This window comes from Rhinolophus sinicus, linkage group LG01 (genome assembly GCF_036562045.2).
Source record: "Rhinolophus sinicus isolate RSC01 linkage group LG01, ASM3656204v1, whole genome shotgun sequence".
NCBI classification, from domain to species: Eukaryota; Metazoa; Chordata; class Mammalia; order Chiroptera; family Rhinolophidae; genus Rhinolophus; species Rhinolophus sinicus.
Genome location: NC_133751.1, coordinates 107,101,102 through 107,107,101, shown reverse-complemented (window position 1 = coordinate 107,107,101; position 6,000 = coordinate 107,101,102). Strand labels below are relative to the sequence as shown.

General features: G+C 44.3%; 1 protein-coding gene across 4 annotated transcripts in view; it reads left to right on the top strand.

Annotated features, from left to right (window-relative positions):
* The first annotated feature begins 950 nt into the window (after positions 1-950).
* The window catches only part of PLS1 (plastin 1), a 97,219-nt gene continuing 92,169 nt past the window's right edge, over positions 951-6,000 (top strand). For 3 of the 4 annotated variants that reach the window (XM_019753598.2, XM_019753596.2, XM_074334021.1), the window contains exon 1: positions 951-1,052. The gene's annotated coding sequence lies outside the window, so the exon portion shown is untranslated. The remainder of the gene's footprint in view (positions 1,053-6,000) is intronic. The other variant, XM_074334020.1, reaches the window with a different exon arrangement.

Here is a 6,000-nt window from a genome sequence, read left to right as displayed (position 1 = left end):
AGGATACTAAATCCATTGATTTCTCTAGGTGGAAGGGATACAGAAAGCCTTATCCTCCCCAACTTTCCCCCACCTACTTCCATATTTAATTGCTGATCAACTCCTTTGGGTTCCTGAAATAATTTTAACATCTTTCTTCTCCATCTCTCCTACCATATTGATATCATCTCAGTATTTCTTGGGTATCTATTTTGTACCAAGTACTGTGCTAGCCACTGAGGGGACACACAGGACTTTGAGTTAAAGGGACAGCAAAATAGGGACCCCTCCTTGTTGCCTGGACAGAGCTGAATGACCACAATGACAGATTTTGCTACTGCAAACTGTGAGAACTCTTGGGGCGTCATTCCATTTATTTAACTCACATGCTGGAGGAAATATCCCATCTTTGAGTGTGAGCTGCAGTTACTTATTTTTAAAGTAGGTGTGGCTGTGAAACCAAGAGGAAATATTTTGTGAAATTCCAAAAGGAGGAAGGGGAGAGAAAACTTGCCTCTTTTCTCTTGATCAGCGGTTCGCAAAGGGTGGTACTGGGACTAGTTAGCAGCAGTTTCCCCTGAGAAAATGTTAGAAATGTGAATTGTTGGGCCTCGCTCGAGACCTACTGAATCTGAAACTCTGCCTGTGGGATCTGTGTTTTAACTAGCTCTCCTGGTGATTCTGATCCCCCTCAAGTTTGAGGACCACTGTGCTAAGCTCATTCCATGGGTGTATGTGGTCATCTTTTAGGTTGGGAGGAGCATTAAGTCCTAGGTAACTGGGCAGCAGGGATAACGTTACCGCAGCGCCCATCCATTCTCCCCCTCGCCTCTCCCAGCACCTGTAAACTCTTCCACGCACTTGCAAACTCTTCCACCCACCCGCAGAACCCAGGCTCCTGGCCTCGGGTCCTTTCCCTTGGGAGCCGAAGCCAAAACCCGGCCAGTGGATTCAGAGTTTGCTGGCCCGGGTGCCGGCGGAGCATGCGTAGTGGCGTGAGCGCGGCACAGAGGCAGGCACGGTGAGGTAGCCGCAGAGCGGACTTGGTGGCGCTGGCAGGACAGTCTCGGCAGGTACCGGGGCGCGGCAGTGGGCTCTCAGAGGGGGGCTGGGCAGATAGGCAGAAAAGAAAGCTTCGCTTTGTCGCTGGCGCACAGCGAGCCGCTCGGGGGGAGTCTCTTTGGGTTTCCCTCGCTGGCGAGGCGGCCCCCCGCCGACCTCCCGGCGCGCTCCTGCCCAAGCGGGGAGGCTGGAATGCGGGCTGGTGTTACATCGTGTGTTTACACAGCTTACACAGGAAGCCTGAGAACTGCATTATGATTGCTTGCGTGAAGTTAGGCATTTTGTTAACTTTTCTGTTTCCTCTCTTTTAAACTTTGGGTAGCTGCTGCCGAGGCTGTCTGATCCAGCCCGTTTCGCTTATGTCTCTGACTGCTTATTTGCCTCTGGCCTTTTGGTGCATAGGATCAATAAGGCTGGCGTGAAAGCGCATCCGTGGTTTCTGGTTTGGGTGCCGTTCCTGGAGCAGGGGGCCTCAGGATGCGGCATTTACAAAGTAAACTTTCAGCGAATTTCAGTGCCAAAAACTTTCTGCATTTCAGCTGCATCTTTAAGTAGTGACTTTCTAAAATTTAAGATTACCTACCCGACCCCTTACTTTTCTGCATTACTGTTATTTCAGGCCTCATTTGATTCTATTAAAAGGAAGCAGTCTTTTCGATCAGTAACAGAGTTCTCACTTTTCTCCCTTTATTTACCATGTCCCATCTCATGGCTCATACAAAGATATTTTACCCTGGGGCTGCAGTATTGGTTACAGTCCTAGGAGCCTAAGGTTGAGCTGCACAAATTTCTTGGATAACCTGTGAGCCATAAGGAAAATTTTAGGCCACGGGGCACACACACTGAATATTATTTAGGTAAATTGTTCAATTTATGGTGTGGGAGTCATATACATAGAAGTAATGAATATAGGAAAAAGAAATGATTAGTTCAGGAAGAGAAACCTATATGGAAAGGGAATACAGATACCTGCCTTTCCCTCCACCCCCATGATGAATGTTTTAATGGCAGAAATAATATACAGTTGGTTTCGTGCAGGACTGTAGAGACCTTCGAGGTCACCCAGTTCAGTTGCTTCAGTTTACAAATGAGAAAACTGAGACCAAGGAGGTTAAATGACTTGCTGTGGCCGCTGGAGCCCCTCCGTGGCCAGGCGGGGCCCGGGACCCAGGTTTTCTGATTTCCAGGGTTCTTTTTACCACCCTCCTGCTGATACTCTCCTCACAGTTTGGTTAGATTATTAAACTTTTGTTTTCTCTTCTACATCTTTATACTGTGTAGAATGGCTTGAGCAGATAGTTATTCCTGCTCCTTAAGCTGGTAAAGTCCTTTCAAAAATGACCCTCGCAGTCAAGCACCACCTAATAATTGGTTGGTCTGGAAACTGCCCTCCTTCTTTGGCTCAGTCCCATTGGGCCCTTGGGCTAGAATACCTGTTTACTTCCCCCCCTGTTGAAGTCCTGCTGGAGCTGCAAGAAGTAGCTCAGGTGTGGCCTCGTCCTAGAAGCTTTCCTTGATCACTGTGGCAGGAAGTTGCTCTCCCTCTTTTGAATCCTCTAGCATGTATGACAGCTGTCTGTGCGGCTAGCATCCCCATCTTTAGTGTCCTGAGTTGTTATGTTTTAGCACATGTCTCAACTTCCTGACTGGTGTATAATGTCTTGGAGGTTAAAGTCTATGCCTCAGATATCCCACCCAGCACTAAACACAGAGTGTGTTCTTAGTCACTGTTTGTGGGAGGAAGTGAAGCAGGGATAGTTTTGATAGTTTTGATGTGGATGTCCCATGGAGGAGGTCGCCTTCGCGCCATAGCAGGACAGTTGTCTAGTCAAACCAGCCTGATGGGCTGATTCTCATATTTTGATGAGCGATCATGCACCAATTAGGGGAGTGCTGGAGACATGGGTAAAATCGTAATGGGGGAGTTTGGCCCAAGGCCTGGATTTAAGCGGGCCACTATAAGTGCAGAGTGGAGAGCACAGATTTAGGAGATGGTGTAAAGGAAAAAGCATTTAATGAAAGACTAGATGCAGAGAGGGAAAGACATGTTGAAAATGACCTTAGTTTCAGGCTTGATATGTTGGTAATGGGCTTGTAATGTTCTTTTATCTTCTAATTACCTCCAATCAGGACATTATCTCTTTCTGTTTCTTACAGTTATTGATGTGATGGTCTTATTTCTCATCCTAGATGATAAGCTCTCTGGGGGATTATCTTTAACCCCTCCCAATGCCAGGCACTGTAGCTTGGCATTATTAGACACTCAGTAGTTATTGCGTGAATAAATAGTGTATTTTGACACGGGGAAGGTGGGAATTTAAGAACTTTGAGCTGTAAGTTACCACTTTATCCAGACCATCCCCTCATTATAGAGAGGAAGAACTGAGATATGCGTAACTAAGCTAGTTAGTGGTGTTGCCAGAGCCTCTACTCAAGTTTCCTCCTACTAGCCCCAAGCTGGTTTTATTACTTTTCAAGGCTGCTGGTCCCAAGATGAAGTTGAATTGGCAGCAGGACAATTTGGTTTAAGATGTTTGTGGATCTAAAGCCCTCAGAGAGCAATCTAAAGGGGGGGACTGGGTGGTCAATGTACATATCGGTGTCACTGGAGGAGATGAGACATGGGATGACTGGCCCATTCAAGGCTGAGTATAGGAAGAGAGCAGGGGTGAGGCTGGGGTTTTGGGGAATCTGCACATGAAGGAGTGAGGAGGAGTCTGGAAAGGTCACAGTAGCTTAGCAGGGGCAGTGGACATAAACAGGTAGGCCCAGAGTCCTTGGACTGAGAATGTATTTGGGAGAGACATTCTACACTACCAGGAGGTGGTGAGTGATGGCTGTGGTGGGTATGACCCAGGTCAGTGGGATTAAGGTTATGAGAGAGATAGAATTATGATCAGACTCTAACTGGCAAAACAAGACCGAAGGCAGTGTGTCAGAACTACAAATCCCAGTTCAGGAGGTGGTTTGGAATATTTGTTTACTTGGAACAGATGTTGCAAATAGCTGTTTTACAAATCAAAACACAGCCTTCCCATTGAGCTGCACCCAGCACTGCGGGAGCTGTTGGATGGTACATCCTGCCATTGACATTCACATGCAAATTGATCACTGTCTTCAACTGGCAGTGATGCTTGTTCTCATATAAGGATTAAGAAGAGAGAGCAATTGAGGGGAGACACACAGCTTCCTGAAGGGAAGGGTACGATTGGCCAACTATAGCAGGATTACTTATTTATTTTTTTTATCATGACATTACTCAAAATTGATTGGACAGCCAAATGCAAGATCAGGAGGTATGTTGAAGTTAATGTCTCATATACTTGAAAAAAGCCCAAATATTAAAATCTAGAGTTATATACCACAACCCTGTATAAAATGACTATATTATGTAACTTTTTCAAAATAATAACAGTAATATTAGTAACTAGTATTATAGAATGCTTTCCATGGACTGGACATTGTACTTTACAAGCAATATATCATTTAATCTTTACAAAGCGTCCTATGAGATTGGTGCAGTTATTCCCATTTTACAGATGAGAAAACTAAGGCTTAGATCAAATCACATTACTGAGGTCACACAGTTGACAAGTGGCTGAGCTGAGCTTTGATCCCAAGCCTCCCTGATTTCAGGCACTAAGAGCTTACATAACAATCAAATATTTTAATGCAAAACTTTATCTGTGGTAACCCTGACAGATGCTTAGGCTGTACCCATTCAGATTTTAGCTGGTGAAACCCAGCATTCTATGAACCAGACTTTCATCTGAGAAAAAAACAACAGAGACGAATCTTTCTGCTTTTTGTTTTTAAATTATTCCACGCAGTCCTCACCTCATTTTTATTCTTGAAGCATTCCTGGAGGCAGAGACAGCAGCTCTTTCTCTGGGTGTACTGTAAAGCTATTCCTTCCTTCCTTCCTTCCTTCCTTCCTTCCTTCCTTCCTTCCTTCCTTCCTTTCTTTCTTTCCTTCTCTCTTTCTCTCTTTCTTTCTTTCTTTTAATTAGTTTCAGGTGTTCAAAATAATGCAATAGTTAGACATTTCACCCCTCACAAAGTGATAACTCCCCTCCCCCAACCTATTGCCCCTCTGACATTGTATATATCTATTACAATTCCATTGACTCTATTCCCTGTGCTGCACTCCATATCCCGTGACTATATATATATAAAATTATAGTTGACATGCAATATTATTCAGCTTCAGCTTCAGGTGTACAATGCAGTGATCAGGCATCTACACCATCCCTGAGGTGGTCTCCCTAATAAGACAAGTGTCCATCTGACACCCTACAAAATCTTTACAACATTATTGATTATATTCCCCAAACTGTCTTTCATATCCCCGTAGCAATATTGTAGTTACCAATTTGTGCTTTCTAATCCCCTCCCCTTCTCCTTCATCCCCTCTCCCTTCTAGCAACCATCAGTTTTTCCTCCATCTCTCTGAGACTATTTCTATTTACTTTGCTCATTTATTCAGTTCTTTAGGTTCCACATATAAGTGAGATCATATGGTATTTGTCTTTCTCCAACTGAATTATTTCACTCAGCATAATGTTCTCTAGGTCCATCCATATCGTTGCAAATGGTAAGATTTCATTCTTCTTTATGGCCGAGTAATACTCCATTATATAAATGTACCACAGTTTCTTAATCCAGTCGTCTACCGATGGGCATTTCGGTTGTTTCAAGTCTTGGCTATTGTAAATAGCACTGCAATAAACGTAGGGGTGCATATATTTTTTTGAATTAGTGTCTTGGATTTCTCTGGATAGATACGTAAGAATGGAATTGCTGGGTCATAAGGTAGTTCCATTTCCAGTTTTTTGTGATACCTCCATACTGATTTCCATAGTGGCTGCACCAATCTCCAATCCCAGCAACAGTGCCCCAGGCTTCCCTTTTCTCTATAACCTCGCCAGCACTTGTTGTTTGTTCCGTAAAGCTATTTCT